The sequence below is a fragment of the Amphiura filiformis genome, chromosome 13 (genome assembly GCF_039555335.1).
Source record: "Amphiura filiformis chromosome 13, Afil_fr2py, whole genome shotgun sequence".
Lineage (NCBI taxonomy): Eukaryota > Metazoa > Echinodermata > Ophiuroidea > Amphilepidida > Amphiuridae > Amphiura > Amphiura filiformis.
The window spans coordinates 48,000,566-48,020,028 of NC_092640.1; the positions used below are offsets into that span (position 1 = coordinate 48,000,566).

Genomic DNA, 19,463 nt, shown 5'->3' on the forward strand with positions numbered 1-19,463 from the left:
CAAAATGCCTAGATCTGACTATGGAACTTGCTCGTATTATATCTACCATAAACCCACATATAGCAATCGCGATTTCATCTTTAATCATCCAAGGAAATACAAGAGGAACTGCTTGGGTGAATGATTTTAATGCTAACCTATATAATTTGTGTCGTCAAACAAACTTTGCAGCGTATATTGACAATAGCAACATTGGACTTGACCATCTAACTCGCTCAGATTACCTGTACCTCAAAGGAAATGGAATACGTCAACTTGCAATGAACTATATTTCTTTTTTAAAGTGGTTTACAACAAAAACTCTGAACACTTGATTCCAAATAATGATGATATGCATAGAGATGTGAATAATACCAATGTAAGTACATGTAATAATAATGCAAATTCAAATGGTCAAGTTGACAGTTCAAAAATCTTATCACTTTGTCATGACAAAAACTCAAGTATGTTCTGTGGAAATTGTACAAAGAAAATTATTTATCTTGATGCCTATGTAACTTGTCAAAAATGTACCCTAGACTTCCATTCTAATTGTATTGATATCTCAGATGTTGAAAAATGTAACACTAACTGGTTATGTAATTGTTGTTTTTCAAAAACTTGTAATGAGGAACTTCCTTTTGTTGAGTGCTTTGTTGATCTAAATTGTAAGTTACAAAAGGGACTTAAAATTGTTCATTTAAACATCCGATTGCTCATGAACAAAATTGATTATATTAATCTGCTTTTACATGACAATAATATTGATGTTTTTTGTATCACCGAGACTTGGTTGTCTGATGACATTGATGACTCAGAACTTGGTATCAATGGATATACTTTTTGCAGACTTGATAGATTTAATGGCGTGTCTCATGGTGGTATTTTATGTTATGTAAAGGAAGGAATTTCATTTAAGAAAAATTGTGATCTTCATGACAATGACATTGAAAGCCTTTGGGTTGAAATTATTCTGCCTAAAACAAAACCAATTATTGTTGGGACTGTCTATCGCCCACCAGATTCTACTGTAGATTATTTGGAAAAGGTTGATTCAATTTTTCAAAAGTGTAATTCTATATATGATGATGTATATATTCTTGGCGACTTTAATGTAGACATTTCCAAACAATGTAAAGCAAGGAAAATTACAGGTTTGTGTAGAAATAGTAATATGAAACAATTAATTACAGATTATACTAGGATTACTGACAAGAGCCAAACTGTTATTGATTTAATATTTGTTTCATGTCCTAACCTTGTTATAACATCAGGTGTACATAGTTTAGGTCTTAGTGACCACTCATTAATTTATGTTGTGCGCAAACACAAACAAATTAAACTTCCTCCAAAAACTATTAAGTCTAGATGTTTTAAGAATTTCAATGAAATGGCCTTTATTAACACTATAAAAGATATTGATTGGAACCAAATTAGTTGTATTGATGATGTAAATAACGCACTTAGTAAGTGGCAATCTTTATTCAATGAAGCATGCAATAACCATGCACCATTTAAGGAGAAGAAAGTCAAAGGACATCTCCCTGATTGGATTAATGGGGATTTTCTGCATTTATGTAAAGACAGGGACTATTATTTTGCTAAGGCACATAAAACAAATGATCAAGCTGATTGGGACATGGCAAGGATGTTAAGAAATAAAGTAAACAACATGAGGTACTATCTCAAGAAAAATTATTGTAATGAAGCTGTTACTAACAATATGCATGACAGTAAAAAATTATGGAAATCAATTAAGAAAATAATTCCAAGTAAGACTGTAAGTGATCCTAGCGTAGTAAATTCTGATAGTGGTCAAACAAATTCAAGTAGTAGTATTGCAAATGAATTTAACAACTATTTTACATCAATTGGTAATACACTTGGTAAGCAATTTGATAGTAAAACAAATGTAACTAATTGTCCATGTAACCATTTATATTGTAAGCAATACTGTACTGTAAATAAGTTTAAGTTTCTAGAAATAACCTCTGATTTTGTATTAGAACTTATATGTAATATGGATAACAACAAATCATCTGGATTTGATCAATTTAATGTAAAATTACTCAAATTGGCTGCGCCGTTTATTTCTGATTGCCTGGCCTACATTTGTAACTTGTCTTTAAGCAATTCTGTATTTCCTGATAACTGGAAAAAGGCAAAGGTAACACCTATTCACAAGTCAGGTGATAAAAATAATGTTGGAAATTATAGGCCAATTTCAGTCCTACCCATTGTGTCCAAGATTATTGAAAGGGCTGTATATAATCAATTAAATGATGCAAATATTCTCTCAAGTGCACAATCTGGTTTCCGTGCCAATCATTCAACGACTACAACTCTTCTTGATGTCCAAGATTTTGTTTTAAATAATATGGATAATGGATATGCTACAGGTATGATCTTTCTTGATTTAAAAAAGCGTGTGATGTGGTAAACCATGATATACTTATTGATAAACTGAGCAGATATGGCATAAATGGTAATGAACTATTTTGGTTTAAATCTTACTTAAGCAACAGATCTCAGGCTGTTAATGTAAATGCTACTCTTTCAAAATTTGAAGATATCAATATAGGTATTCCGCAGGGATCAATTTTAGGGCCATTGCTCTTCATAATATTTGTAAATTGCTTAGCATCTACTGTGGATTGCAAAATAGTCATGTACGCTGATGACACAGCCTTCATTTGTAGAGCTAAGAATGAGGTAGATCTTCAAGCACATTTGCAATCAAACATGTGTAACGAAGCAAAGTGGTTAACAGCTAACAAACTCATTTTAAATGTAGATAAAACTAAATTAATGATCCTTGGTAACAATCATATCATAGATAAATTTAGTAATGTAAATCTTATATACAACAATTGTATTATTGAAAAGGTTGATGATTTAAAATATCTAGGTGTTAAGTTTGATTATAATATGTCATGGTCCTCTCACATTGATTATTTATCTAAAAATGTTTCAAAAAGAATTGGTATTATTAGGCGCTGTAGACATTTTCTTCCTCATCACACTCTTGTTATGTTATCAAATGCTCTCGTAACCCCTAATTTTGATTATGCTAGTTCAGTGTGGTGTAACTTTTCTCTTGAATATCAAAGGCGGCTTCAGGTTTTACAAAATAGTTTAGCTAGAACGATTCTATTTGCTGATATTAGGACGCCAGTAATAGACATGTTAAACTCACTAGGGTGGATCAAACTAAGTGACAGATGGAAAAATCATATGCTTATTCTTACATTTAAATGTTTAAGAAATCTTAGTCCTTCATATTTATCATCTCAGTTTGAATTTGTTCATAATACTCATTCTCATGTAACCAGAAATCATTCGTCTAATACATTGATTGTTCCAAAATACAACACTAATTCTGGATTACGTACATTTCACGTCAGAGCTGCTCATATGTGATGCGATCAAGCCAAATCAGTCGGAACTCGGAAATATTGATTTTGAGATATAGCCAAACAAAGGAAATTTTTCCTTTTGTTTCCTATTGTTTTGGAAACTCTTTAATTGCTCATATCTTTGGAACTGGTTGTTCAATTTCAATGGGATTTTCTGCAAAATCCAGCTTTATAAATACTTTTTACAATCCTATAGGAAACTGAACATTTATCATTGCCGAGTTCCGACTGATTTTGCTTGATCGCATCACATATTTGGAACAGTTTATCACCAATGATTCGAACTGATATGGAAAATATGTCTTTGAGACAATTCAAAACAAATGTTCTCATTTCATGTTAAAATGTTAGTCCTGGCCCTGTCCTACAGACCCGTATACAATTTTTCAGGAAGAAAGTTTGAATGTTGATTCGAGTAGGGTATGCATAGGTCTTTCAAATTCTACTAGGTGGAAAATTCCAAACCCGGGCAAACTCTGTATATGGCCGTTTTTCAAAATGGCCGCCAAAATGTACTTATGAACCAGGTATAATGACAATAACTCTGAAACTATTTGACCTAGAGGGGTGATTGAAGTGTCTATTCCCACTAAATCAAGGCTGTCTGATTGAATGAAGGGGGTTTCATGGTTGTCCGAGGTCTAGGACACCTGAAATCCAAGATGGCCGCCCGTAGCAACCATAATCATCATATTCGCCAGATGAAATGACAATAATTCGGAATCTGCTTGACCTACAAGGGTCATTAAGGTGTCTATCCCCACTAAATCAAGGCTTTCTGATTGAATAAAGGGGTTTCATGGTTGTCCGAGGTCTAGGACACCTGAAATTCAAGATGGCCGCCCATAGCAACCAGATAATCATCATATTAGCCAGATGAAATGACAATAATTCGGAATCTGCTTGACCTGCAAGGGCCATTTAGGTCTCTATCCCTATGAAATCAAGACTGTCTAATTGAATGAAGAGGGTGTCATGGTTGTCTGATGTCTAGGACCCCCGGGTCTAGGACAACTACAATCTAAGATGGCCGCCCATAGCAACCATATAAATATTCACATTAACCAGGTGAGATGACAATATCTCAATAATTATTTGATCCAGAAGAGCAATTAAGGCGTGTAACTTCGCTAAATCAAGGCTGTTTGATTAATTGATGTGATATCATGGTTGTCTGAAGTCGAAGTCACACCAAACCAGATGGCAGCCATAGCAACCACTATTAACCAAGTAAAATGTCATCAATTAGAACCTCTGTAACATAGAGGCTGGATTAATGCCGCCAAAATACGTTTTTTTTCACTAAAAATGGATTAGAGTGTCATTGAAACAGCATTATAAGCATTAAATATTCAAAATAATCGATGAAAAATGGCTTTGAGGGTTATAGCAGAAACATTTCTCCCTAAATTATGTTGCTAATATGTTTTTAATCCAAAATGGCGCCGATTATGAAGTCCAAAATGGCCTTCAAAATACATTTTTTCACTCAAAAAATGGGTTAGAGTGCCATTAAAACAGCATTTAACACATTAAATATTCAAACTTATCAATGGTAAATGGCTTTGAGGGTTACAGCAAAACATTTCTCCCCAAATTGTGTTGTTAACATGTTTCAAATCCAAAATGGTGCCGATTATGAGGTCAAAAATGGCCACCAAAATACTTTTTTCACTCAAAAATGGGTTAGAGTGGCATTAAAACAGCATTATAAACATTAAATATTCAAAATAATCAATGAAAAATTGCTTTGAGGGTTATAGAAGAAACATGTCTCCCCAATTTATGTTGCTAATATGTTTTAAATCCAAAATGGCGCCGATTATGAGGTCCAAAATGGCCTCCAAAATACATTTTTTTTCACTCAACAAATGGGTTAGAGTGGCATTAAAACAGCATTTAACACATTAAATATTCAAACTTATCAATGGTAAATGGCATTGAGGGCTACAGATAACATTTGTATCCAAATTGTGTCATTCACAGGTGTCAAATTCAAAATGGCGCCCAAAGTGAAGCCCAAAATAGCGGCCAAATACATTTTTCTCAGCTTTTAATGCTGTTTTAATGTCGCCTTTAGTATGAAAAAAATACTTTAGCGGTCATTTTGGTTTTCATTTTTTGTACCATTTTGGATTTAAAACATGTTAACAACCTATTGTTTGGTACAAAATGTTTCTGTTGTAATCCTAAAACGGTTTACCATTGATTATTTTGAATATTTAATGTGTTTAATCTGTTTTAATACTACTTATGGCTGCTTAAAATGTATTTTTGCGGCCATTTTGGACCTCATAATGTACACCATTTTGGATTTGAAACATGTTAACAACACAAATTGGGGAAAATGTTTCTGCTTTAACCCTCTAAAGCCATTTACCATTGATAAGTTTTAATATTTAATGTGTTAAATGTTATTTTAATGCCACTCTAACCCATTTTTCGAGTGAAAAATGTATTTTGAGGCCATTTTGGACCTCATAATATCGGCGCCATTTTGGATTTAAAACATATAAGCAACATAATTTGGGGAGACATGTTTCTTCTATAACCCTCAAAGCCATTTTTCATTGATTATTTTGAATATTTAATGTTTATAATGCTGTTTTAAGGGTACATGCCCATGAGTTTCATTCAGGGGCGTGTTTGTAAAACGGCACAGCGCATTAGTAAAAAGAATAAAAAATACTAAAATTTTCACCGGGGTTCGAACCAATGCCAATTTCACTGAATGCTAAAGATGCCTATGCTGTGCCACGGTGACTGTGGTTAACATTCGGCGATTTTCAAAGATATACATATCAACACGTTTCTAGTGTATTGAAAATCATTTTGATTTTGATTTTGGTAGGAATACGGTCATAGAAAGACATATGACTCTACTTGTCTGTTTGTTTTTCATTTAATACAAATTAATTTTGATGAATGGAACTGGTACAACTCTTAGCACTCGTGATAAACGACGATTAATTTAGTAATAATAAAATGAAAACGCTGGGTCATTCACGACGTCATTTGTAATTTATGTCAAAACCTGGGGAGGACCACACACATCCGTGCTGCATGTATACGTGCTCAATCGATACTCAATGATCCAGACAATAGCGTTTGAATATACCGCCCTGCTTGACACATCTTGTCACTTACGGGAAGATATACTATAGGCCTACCCTAATAGCTTACAATAGATACCCCACCGTAAATAGCTCTGTTCGTTATCTCGCTGTGCTAATTTATACACGCAGCGTACGGACTTTTGAACCATTTTTGAACTGTTTTCAGCTAAAATGTTGGTTATCAGCAGATGCTTAATGATACCGGGAAGTGTTGCAGAAAGGTAAGCGTACTCTTTATTTATTCAAAATATGTATATCAATAAATTTAAATTTGAAATCCAAAAAGTAAATGTCAGGTCAAAATTCTCACCTTAGAATTATTGTGAAATAAAATCAAACCAAATTTAGGCTCCGCAAACAACGTCCAAGTATTCCCATTGGTGTTTGCTACACATGCATATAATAAATTATGATTTGGGGCTAATTTGAGAAGAGTTAATGCCTCGAGTTTCAAAATACACCAGTGATGTTTTTGATCAAAAACATCGACAATTCAAGACTCTGTAAAAACAAATCAAGAATTTTCTGGGATAATTGCAACTAAGTGCAATGACAGTTATGATCTAAGCTACCAGATGCATCATTAATTTCCTGACTATGATATTTAGTTGTGGGAAAAGATTACTTTAATGTTTTGGCGGGATTATTTCCCGCCAAAAATTTCAACCAAAAAGAGCATGTAGCCTTAATGCCACTCTAACCCATTTTTGAGTGAAAAAAGTATTTTGGTGGCCATTTTTGACCTCATAATCGGCACCATTTTGGATTTGAAACATGTTAACAACACAATTGGGGAGAAATGTTTCTGCTGTAACCTTCAAAGCCATTTACCATTGATAAGTTTGAATATTTAATGTGTTAAATGCTGTTTTAATGCCACTCTAACCCATTTTTGAGTGAAAAATGTATTTTGAAGGCCATTTGGACCTCATAATCAGCGCCATTTTGGATTAAAAACATATTAGCAACATAATTTAGGGAGAAATGTTTCTGCTATAACCCTCAAAGCCATTTTTCATCGATTATTTTGAATATTTAATGCTTATAATGCTGTTTCAATGACACTCTAACCCATTTTTAGTGAAAAAAACGTATTTTGGCGGCATTAATCCAGCCTCTATGCTACAGAGGTTCTAATTGATGACATTTTACTTGGTTAATAGTGGTTGCTATGGCTGCCATCTGGTTTGGTGTGACTTCGACTTCAGACAACCATGATATCACATCATTTAATCAAACAGCCTTGATTTAGCGAAGTTACACGCCTTAATTGCTCTTCTGGATCAAATAATTATTGAGATATTGTCATCTCACCTGGTTAATGTGAATATTTATATGGTTGCTATGGGCGGCCATCTTAGATTGTGGTTGTCCTAGACCCGGGGTCCTAGACATCAGACAACCATGACACCCTCTTCATTCAATTAGACAGTCTTGATTTCATAGGGATAGAGACCTAAATGGCCCTTGCAGGTCAAGCAGATTCCGAATTATTGTCATTTCATCTGGCTAATATGATGATTATCTGGTTGCTATGGGCGGCCATCTTGAATTTCAGGTGTCCTAGACCTCGGACAAGCATGAAACCCCCTTCATTCAATCAGAAAGCCTTGATTTAGTGGGGATAGACACCTTAATGGCCCTTGTAGGTCAAGCAGATTCCGAATTATTGTCATTTCATCTGGCGAATATGATGATTATGGTTGCTACGGGCGGCCATCTTGGATTTCAGGTATCCTAGACCTCGGACAACCATGAAACCCCCTTCATTCAATCAGACAGCCTTGATTTAGTGGGGATAGACACCTCAATCACCCCTCTAGGTCAAATAGTTTCAGAGTTATTGTCATTATACATGGTTCATAAGTACATTTTGGCGGCCATTTTGAAAAACGGCCATATACAGAGTTTGCCCAGGTTTGGAATTTTCCACCTAGTAGAATTTGAAAGACCTATGCATACCCTACTCGAATCAACATTCAAACTTTCTTCCTGAAAAATTGTATACGGGTCTGTAGGACAGGGCCAGGACTATGTGTATAGTCTATGAATTCATAATTGTGATTGCATTTTTTGTATACTTATATTGTATCACTTTTGTGTACTATTATTATATTATGTTTTGTATTGACTGATGGCCTGCTTGGAAAGCAGTGCTGGTCACTGAAGTTGTTACCCTCAATAAAGAAAGAATAAACTAACCATACGATCATGTAAACTCCTTGGAAAAACTCCAAGAAACCCGTCTTCCATTGAAAGAAGCCTTCTACTCCAAGCTCATCGAAGAAGAAATTTCTGACGAGGACTACCAACACGCTCAAAAGGTTTGGAATGTCTTTGACATGAAAACCATGAGAGAATATCATGACCTCTATCTCAAGTCTGATGTTCTATTACTAGCGGATGTCTTTGAGAACTTCAGAAAAGTTTGTCTCGGGAACTATGAGTTAGACCCCCTCTGGTACTACACAGCCCCAGGGCTTGCATACGACGCTATGTTGAAGACCACTCGAGTTACTCTGAATCTTCTTACTGACATTGACATGGCAATGATGATTGAAAAAGGAATCAGAGGTGGCGTGTCGATGATCTCCACCAGGTACTCAGAAGCAAACGACAAGTACATGGGAGACCAGTACGATCCATCAAAACCTTCCAGGTACATCCAGTATCTTGACGCCAACAACCTTTATGGCTGGGCGATGAGTCAGCCATTGCCCACCGGAGACTTCAAGTGGATGACTCCCAAGCAATGGATGATTGGACTACACACCCTTGTATTTTGGAAGTTGACCTGAAGTATCCTCAAGAACTTCACAATCTTCACGATAATTACCCACTAGCACCAGAAAGGGTTACTGTCAACAAAGTAGAAAAACTCATCCAAATCTTCGAGACAACAAGAAGTACGTGATTCACCAACAAGCCTTGAAACAGTACTCGGATCTTGATCTGAAACTGACCAAGGTTCATAGGGGAATTAAGTTTTGTGAAGAACCTTTTATGGGAAAGTACATTGACCTGAACACCAAGCTTCGTCAAAAAGGAAATCGGAGTTTGAAAAAGATTTTTTCAAACTCATGAACAATTCTGTGTTCGGCAAGACCATGGAAAACATTAGAAACAGAGCTAACATTCATCTCGTGAACTCGGAGGCCAAGGCCATCAAACTAGCTGCGAAGCCAAACTACGATCGATGCGCCATCTTTGACGAGAACCTGATAGCCATTCACATGAAGAAAATCAAACTGTACTTCAACAAGCCGATCTATCTTGGGATGAGCATTTTAGACATCAGTAAAACCAAGATGTACGATTTTCATTACAAGTACATCAAACCAAAGTACGGAGACAGGGCAAAGCTACTTTTCAGTGACACGGACTCTTTGGCATACGAAATCCAAACTGAGGACTTCTACCGGGACATCGCCCAGGATCTTGACGATCGATTTGATACCTCGAACTACCCGGACGACCATCCGTCCAGGATTCGAACTGGACTGAACAAGAAAGTGCTTGGTAAGTTCAAGGATGAAGCTGGTGGCAAGCAGATAGCGAAGTTTGTTGGCCTTAGAGCTAAGTTGTATTCATACAGTATGTACGAGGGCTTTGAAGAGAAAAAGTGCAAGGGCTGTAAGAAAAGTGTCGTCAAAAAGAAGATCACTTTTGATGACTACAAGAAATGTCTTTTTAGCGAGACTTCACAGATGAGAACAATGAATGTCATTAGGAGCTACGGTCATGAGATCTACACTGAAGAGCTTAACAAGGTTGCTCTTGATTCAAAAGATGATAAAAGAATCATACTTGAGGACAAAATTAATACTCATTCTTATGGTTATTTGAGTATACCCTCTGGAGGTAGCTGAGTTCCATCGGGTACAATCATCAACTCTTGACGAACAAAACTTCTTTTGGAGCTCCTTCAGATAGGTAGTACAAGATTGGATCTCCCGGAGTTTCAACAACGCTGTCGATCCCATACGTTTCCAAAGACCAAATTGGGTTTGTAGCTCGGACCCTCTCTCCTCCTTCGAGTTCTCCAGGTGCGTAAAGATACCTTAATTTTACGTTGTTAGGAATTTGGATTTAATTTTTTAATTTTTGAGGCGCTGAACTTTGAGCCTTGACTTTCTTTTTTTTAATCGCGTCCGACGGCTTCATTCCGATGAGACGCGTTTCTTCATTATTTAAGGCTCTGATAACTTCCGACAGTCTAGCTACCCACTCTGTACTTCTTACATTCATCCCGTTTCGAGCTTCTATCAAGATTTCTTGAGCATATTGAAGTCCGAACAACCTTTCAGACAAAGTTCGATTGAATCTTTCCACGATGGTTTGAGCCCTATGCTGACCAGGCTCTCCTCTTCGCACGCTCACGTTATGCTTTTTCATGAGTTCGTTTACTTTTCCCATGAACTCCTTTCCTGGATCGACTTGCAAAAGGGTTGGCCATTTAAGCAGGCCTCTTGCGTAATTTTTTTTGAAAGCTTTGACAACCTCCCCCGACTCCTTCGAGCTCAGCGGTTCAGCCTCTTTGTACCTGTTTGCAACGTCCACCACAGTCAGAGCGTATTTGTAAAGCTTACGTCCTTTACCTGGCCTGTCGTGAGGCAAAAAAGCAGGTCGGCCTGGTGAACCTCGTTTGGAGTGCTCACGCTGAATTTTGCCCTAGGGATGTACTTTGGAGGTGGAAGGTAGATCTGCCAGATAGTCTGCTTTTTTAAAAAGTCCGCAGCTTTTTCTTTTGACACCCCAGCTTATTTTGCCAACTTGTCTATTGCTGAGACGCCTTTCCAGTATCCCTTTGGACTGTAATAGATTTTTGAAAGTTTAATTTTCTTTATTTTCACATTATTTCACACAATTTTGTTAGTAGTCCAAATTTTTTGACGTATTCCAGCGCGTTCATATCTCGCTGATCGACCGAGTTTTTTTGAAGAAAATCGATTGTTTTTTCAAGAATCGGAATTTCTTCAGTTCTTTCTGGGAAGATCCAAGGCGGTCTTAAGCACAGTCTCATTTTGTACCGATCCTTGTACCACAGGGGAAAGCATAGCAGCAGGGCATGCGCCTGGATCCTCACCTTACTTCCGTTGTATCCACTAGCAGCCACGAACAAATTTCCTAAACTCGTTCCGTTCTACTTGAAAAAATCTCCTTTGGACGCATCCTGCAGCTGCTCGAAAATTTCATCGTCAGCTAGCTCAAAATAAATTGAATCCGCCATGTTTTATCTAAAATAAACGGCGATGTTAGTTACATTTTGGTTATACGCAGCATGTCTCCTGGACTGTCCAGAAAGGAGAATTAGGATGGAAGCCAGACACATAGCCGAAGCGCTGCAAAAGTACAACCTAGCCCGCGAGGCAGAAAAAAAAATTGGCTTATGAATTGACAAAATAAAGAAAAAATAAAAATGGATTCTTTAAAATTCGATGGACTGCGCGAGGAGCAAAAGTCGACCATCCAAAAATGGCGAGACTTGGAAGAAGGCAAAATCCTCGAAATCAGAGGCTTCAAGTACATTAATACCAAGTATGGTCCAACGTGCGTCATTAAGCTTCTGGGCGCCGTCTACGCTGCAAGACAAACTCGAAAAAGATAATGAAAACTTTCAGCATTCGCGTTGCTATATGAGGTCGAACGGACTTTCGGGTCAAGAGTATTTTTCAGTTGACGTCGTCTGGGAAAATAAATATGAGTTTGAGGAAGATGATGCCTGATCTTCGCAGGTGCACTTGCGACATTTGTAAGAAGAGAAAAGCTAGAGCAAAAAAAAAAAAAAAAACACAAACTGACCTCTTGCTTAAGAGTTCGGTCTGCAACGTAATTCAGCGGTTGTTCGAGGAGAGGAAAGTTAGAGCAAAAAAAAAAAAAACACAGACTGACCTCTTGCTTAAGAGTTCAGTTTGCAATGGAATTCAGCGGCTGTTTGCAAGAGAAAGGAGAGAGCTGAGAAAAAACGGGCTGACCACTTGCCTAAGAGTCTAGCCAGCAATAAAATTCAACGTCTGTTTGAAGAACTACCACAAAAAATACCCTCGACTACCGAGGGTATTTTTTTGGACGTAAAAAACGCCATTATGTGCAAGGGTTGCGTTTGTGGGAGTCGAAACGACTGTTCGCTTTGTCGTAAGTGGTACACAGCGGCCCTTCGTATTGCGTTTTTGAAGAGAGATGGAGCGCCTTTGAAAAAAATGTGTAAGCTCGCGTGCGAACTTTTGGGCCACTCCTCAAATGTGGAAAAATACCACCAGCTCGCGTACGCTCCCCCGAGACCATCAAAGTTTGCAAAGACTGCGGCAGCTCGGGCAGTATCGTTCTTGTTGATGGCCTGCCTACATGTCTGGATTGCGGTGTCATTCAATCGGAATTATATTTTACGAACGAGCCTCAATGACTAAAATAAAAAAAAAACCTCACGTAAATGCGAGGTTTTTTATTGACTCTATACAACGTTATACACGAGAACTCCAGTCGCAACCATACCCACTCCGACCATTTTTGATAGACTCAGTCTGCCCCTCGTCGAGATAATCGTATAAATGCTGCTCGGGTGGTAGGGGATCCAAGAGCGCCCCAGTGAGATTGTAATATTGTCGCATCGCGTCGTCGACGTCCTCAAAAGTTTTTTTCTGCGTGGCCCTGCCGTTAAAGCTGATTATTAATATAGTCGATCCTCTGGAGACGTGCCTGATTCCACGAATCTCGATCATGTTGGAGTTTCTCGGTGGCGAGGTTGTGCCTTTTTCTCTCCTCAGAGTTTGAGAGCGAGCTGAAGAGAAAGTTTGATCCGCTGAAGGCGAGGGCATTAACGACTGCCCCGCCAAAAAGCATTGCCAAAGATGCCATTTCTTTATTTTATCCCCGACGATATTTTCTGGCAATATTTTTTGCTTGACTAAAAAGTCTCTCGCGTAGGTCGCCAACCCGACTGAGAGTGTGAGCTTTACGACATCTTCCGCGTCGAGCTGTCCCAGATTCGCGGGTTTGAATTTGAAGAATTTCTTCGCGGCCCAGCAGTTTGCTGTCATGAGTGCGCTTATCGTCAGCGCGTGATAGGCGCTGTTGACGAACATGTCAACGTTTGGATTTTCGTTTGCCATTTTATTATAGGGGTTACTATGCGAATTCGTCGAAATAAATTTCTTTTTTTGAAGCGGACGGCGCTGGTGCTTGGGGGGTGGAGACCACTGCCGATGCTGGCGCTGGTGCTTGAGGGGTGGAGACCTCTGTCGATGCTGACGCTGATGCTTGGGGGGTTCGGGGGACGAGGCTCCATGATGCGCCTGCCCAGTACGCGGCCCCCAAAAGAATAGCTCCTACTCCTACTCCGACGATAATTGGCCAGCGGGGTTGTGCTTGTGGAGCTGCCTGCGCTGTCTTCTCGGGTTGTGGGAGGGACGCTTGTTGTTCTTCAAAAGCTTTTAATTTTGCCCTCTTTTCTTTGTTTATCTCCGCCAGTTTTTTTCCGGCGGCAACTTTTTTTGGGTCTTTAGCCCGCGCATGAGGAGCCGTAACGATTTTGTGGCTCTTCAGGTCCTGTGCCAGCAGCTGTCGCAAGGATTTTTGAGTCTTCCATCTTTATTATTACATCTACTAATATCTGGAGAACAGCAAAAAAATATATTTATTTAGGATTACATTTTGCAATAAATAACTAGATGGACCGCGGTTCTCGGATTTCGCGGTTTTCGACGCACAGCGTCGACCGTGATGCCTCCACCAAAGGGAGTGATGTGGAATTCACAAGTTGATACAAAGCTTCAAGCCTAAAAGAGGAGACTGAATTTGACCTTAGATGACCCCAAAACAACCTTTCAATGACTTCTGGGTGACCCCAAAATGACCGCCCAAAAATTTGGCTCTAAATGTTGACTGTACCCACCAAGTTTCATGCCCATATAGTAATTATACTAATTTGACCTCAGATGACCCCTGGTGGACCCCAAAATGACCTTCCAAAAATTTGGCTCTAAATGTTAACTGTACCCACCAAGTTTCATGCCCATACGACAGTTTTTACTAATTTGACCTCAGATGACCCCTGGATGACCTCAGATGACCCTGAAATGACCTTCCAAAAATTTGGCTCTGAATATTGACTGTACCCACCAAATTTCATGCCCATACGACAGTTTTTACTAATTTGACCTCAGATGACCCTGGGTGACCCTGGATGACCCCAGAATGACCTTCAAAAATTAGGCTCTGAATGTTGACTGTACCCTCCAAGTTTCATGCCCATACGACAGTTTTTACTAATTTGACCTCAGATGACCCCTGGGTGACCCCAGATGACCCCAAAATGACCTTCCAAAAATGTGGCTCTAAATGTTGACTGTACCTACCAAGTTTCATGGCCATCTGACTATTTTTGCTAATTTGACCTCAGATGACCCCTGCATGACCTCAGGAGACCTTGACCCACTAACCAATATAAACTTGTTCTGTCTGGGGTCAAGATGCACCCACCCACCAAGTTTGAGGAACGTGTGACCCCCAGTCTCCGAGAAAAGTGGTAAATAAGGAAAATGGGCCCTGTGACCTCAAATGACCTTTTACCTCGGTATATGACCTTGAACCTCACCCAAAAAAAAGTAGCCAGAGTTTTTGACCATGACCCACCTATCCTGAAAATCTGAAGTCAATCCGCCCATCCATGCCCGAGATATCGCATCCGGACGGAAGGACGGAAGCACGGAAGGACGGAAGCACGGAAGGACGGACATTGCAAAAACAGTATGCCTCGCGGTGGAGGCATAAAAAAGATGGAATATAAAATGAAAACCCTGGACGAAGAGGCGCTCGAAATGAAGGAACGCCTAATCGAAATAACTGACGAGCTAACTGAAGCGATCAAATACTCGAACAAAACAGCATTGAAATATGCTCAAGAACTCTCGGATGAAGATTTGATTCATATGAAGCCTGATATAATAAAGGCGGCTCAAAAATGTTCGAACGAAGAGTGGCTTCCTCAAAAGTTTTTTCTGCGTGGCCCTGCCGTTTTAGCTGATTATTAATATAGTCGATCCTCTGGAGACGTGCCTGATTCCACGAATCTCGATCATGTTGGAGTTTCTCGGTGGCGAGGTTGTGCCTTTTTCTCTCCTCAGAGTTTGAGAGCGAGCTGAAGAGAAAGTTTGATCCGTTTAGCGTGCGGGTTTTAGATAATGCATTGTTTAGCGTGCAGGTTTATATAATTTGGGCTATGAAGGGTAGTTCGCGAAAATAATGCACGGGAGAAGAATACATAACGATGAATAGAAACGGGCACTAGAAGTGTATATTAAGATATTAAAGGCATGCGTTTTCATTGCTCAATTGCATTTAATCGAAATGTGGCATGTATCAAATTCAAAACTTTTTCATTTTAAGGACTTGGTGAGACAAAAAAATATGTTGAACAATTCATTAAAAGTTGTGTGTTACTGTTTATGAGCTTTCTGTGTCACTTTTTAATATTTGAGTGACAATATGTGAGTTTTTGCCATTTTTTGCCATTTTTGCCGGTTTAAACCAGGCAAATACTTGCAAAAACAGTTTTTGCCAGGTTTTTGCCACTTTGCTGGCAAAAACAGGTTTTTTCCGGCAAAAACCGAACCCTGCCTAGTTGTCTAACTCAAGCAGTAAATTATTACTTTAATTCATTCCGAACAGAGGCAGTATCATGAAATTCCATGAAAGTTTTACATTTCCTGTGAATTGGAGTAGTTAAAAATTCATGATTTAGAAGATTAGTATACAAATATTGACTGCTATTAGGAGCATGGTTAAAATTATAGGCCCAAGGTGCGCCTCAGGTCATAGCATGGTTTTGAGATCACCGCGGGCCTATAGATGAATTTGACTTCTGGCGTCAATGCCTGGCAGTATGCGCACGCATCATCATAATTGCCATTGTTTTTTGCCTGGCAGTATTCGCGCGCATCATATTTTGTTCAGGGCTCGTGTTTTAAAACTCTCGCCACATCACAATAAGGCTATTGAACAGTGTAGTGGTTGCATGGGGTTCACTCAAGCATGTCGATATACCAGTTCCTTGCCTTTGTTGATAAACATTGAGGTCAAATCATCTATAATTTTAAACATGTCCCGAATATAAAGCAGTCAATATTTGTTTTATATAGCGAATGGATGTACGTGGATGTTGCGATTGCGCAGTGTGATCGGGACGCACGTGACCGGTCAATAGTTTGTTTCCATGACCGGGCATAGTGCATTTTGAGGGCATAGCTAATTACTGCAATTTCAACCAAACAGATGACAGGAATCTATATATGATATATGTATAAAATGTAAAGGGCAATCTAAATATTTCTATTATTCTTGTAAAAGTGTTATCACTAGAGTTTCAACTGCCACTTTACTGTTTTAAAATTGTGTGTGTGTCATTATTACTTGGTCGATTTCAGGACAAAAGTGGTGTGTGTTTGAAGGATAATTCACACCTTCTGTAGATAACATAAAATATGAAATCACCAGCATGTTCATAGGGTTTTTAATGTAAATGTAACTGCACAAATGGGGCGTTAATTAATTAGCACCCAAAGGGTGTTGATCAATTAACACCAAGAAGAGTGTGGTCCTCTCAGAACGCCACAACAGTGTTAAAATCAACACCCTCGGTGCCGGCGTTTTTGCAGTGTATTAAAATTTGTGGTATAGCTAAAAGCTTCATATCATAAAATAATTAAGTTTTCCTTAGTTGCCAGCTGCACTACACACTAAATGTAGTTAAGATGCAATAAATGCCTACAATATAATGTATTGCAATTTTACCCTGAACTTCGAAAGTTGTACTTGCAACACAAATTATTCATAATACAGGGTGGCGGAGGTGTTCCAAAAATAAGGTCAAATGTAGATCTTTGTTCTACAAGTTATTGCTAACAAATATAAATTTCCTTTTCATGACATAATGTAGTACCCAGTGTAAATGTCAAGTTCACAGCTTGCGACCTATCCCAGCACAATTTTTGACCAAAATGTATGTTTTGAAAGTCAAATCTCGGTGTTCCTTACAATATTTTTTCAAATTTTATGTCATAAAATTAGTGATAGGCTGTACAGCCCCCCCAAAAAAAAGGTGATATTTCAAAAAGCTTAGGGTACCAGCTGAATTGAAGCAGCTAATCCTCCTGAGCATTTTGACACCTTTTAAAAAACATCGGTTGAAAAAATGAGACAGTGCCGGCCAAAAACTACGCATAAGGGGGATTTCTTGGGACCCCCCCATTTTTCACTATTTTGACAATTATGGGTGTTTCTTTTGCCTGTTTGTTGGATTCGAATGATTAGTTACATACTTTTGGGTCCCCTGGATATATTTATGCAATTTTTACACAAATCGTATGTTTTGATGCAAGTTTAAGAGCCAATTTATGATGTGAGGGCGCTGTTCAGCCTAATAGCTGTTACGTATCCCCCCTACTAAAATTTTATCATTTCTTATTATCAAATCAAAGTTACTGATAAATAACAGCATCTGTCCAAATTGTACCCAAAACCGTTAATTTTAAGGACACTAAATAGTTTCATTTGACACAAAATGCATAAATGACATTCCTAGACCTAAAACTATGTACCAAAAATGCATTACATAATCCTTAATGTTATAAAATTCCCTTAACACTAGAAAATAGAGGTCAAATCTGCCCCCCCCCCCCCCTTGTGTGTCGTTATTTGGCCGGCACTGTCTCAATTTTTGGCCGATTTCAATAAAATTGGTGTCAAATTACTCAGGACAACAAGCCCGGGGGGGTCACTCTCACACAAAAGTGCCTCCCACCCGCGTCCGAACACCTCGAAAATGCACCCTTAATGGCGAATTTTCACATAATCAAATTGCACCCCTTAATGGCGAAACACATGCAAAATCCTACCCTAAATGGCGTAGCACATGCAAAAACCATACCCTAAATGGCGTCAACTTGGAAATATCTTTATTGATACTCTAAGTGGCGTAAACAGGGAAATGAGCTAATTTGATACCCAAGGTGTCTTTTTGATGTTGCAGACATATAGATACTGAAGAAAACATACACAAAAGTAACAAGAATCAATTAAAAAGTGGTGATATTTATAAAATTAGTGCAAACTCACTCAAACAATAATATTACTAACCCTAAACGTCTAAGGATTTGGCTGAAAAAGGACCCCTAAATGGCGATGCCTTCTGAAAAAGTACCCCTTTTTCAAAAAGACGTCGACGCCGCTCTGTGGTGAAAAACATACCCTTTTAGACGTTTTTCTTGGACACGGGTGCGTAGCAAGTCAAGTAGTGAGTGACCCCCCCGGGACAACAAGCTGCATCAAATAAGCTGGTACCCTAAGCTGTTTGCAACTACACCCCTATACAGCCTATCACTAATTAAATGAATAAGCACAACTATACTGTCAATATGCTAGCCCAATTAGAATGAGCAATGTCCAATTCTCTTTAAATTGCAAATCTTGTGCAAAAAGTTTTCTAAAAACTATTTTCGCCTGTTTTGTCATACGGTTGTAAATTCAATGAACTATGACATTGCTAAAGAGCGCTTACACATTGATATAATGGTTAGTCACTCTTGACCCCGACCCGACCCCCCCCCCCCCCCAACCCTGTTGTCTCGCGCCCATAAGTTAAGTTGTGTTTAAAATACAGAGTTGAAACTTGACATACCCTTACAAGAAGGGCGAGTAAATAATATCTGAAACAATGAACTCTTTTGTTGTATCACCGCAAATTGCATTTATTTTCTACATGTAACTTATTTTGGGACACCCTGTATATATACATAACAACCAATATTAGAAAGATATAAACACCCAGGAGGCATCGGGGCGGAGGGGGGGGTACTCAGTACAAATGACCATATGGGGACGTGGCACAAATTGGTAGCATTTTCAGCCTTTTGGATTATCAATGACCATTTTTAGGCCAATTTTGGTATTATGGATG

The 19,463-nt window shown here is 38.5% G+C and overlaps 1 protein-coding gene across 1 annotated transcript in view; it reads right to left on the reverse strand.

Annotated features, from left to right (window-relative positions):
- The window catches only part of LOC140168458 (uncharacterized), a 70,528-nt gene that overhangs the window by 49,843 nt on the left and 1,222 nt on the right, over window positions 1-19,463 (reverse strand). The gene's annotated exons all lie outside the window — the stretch shown is intronic.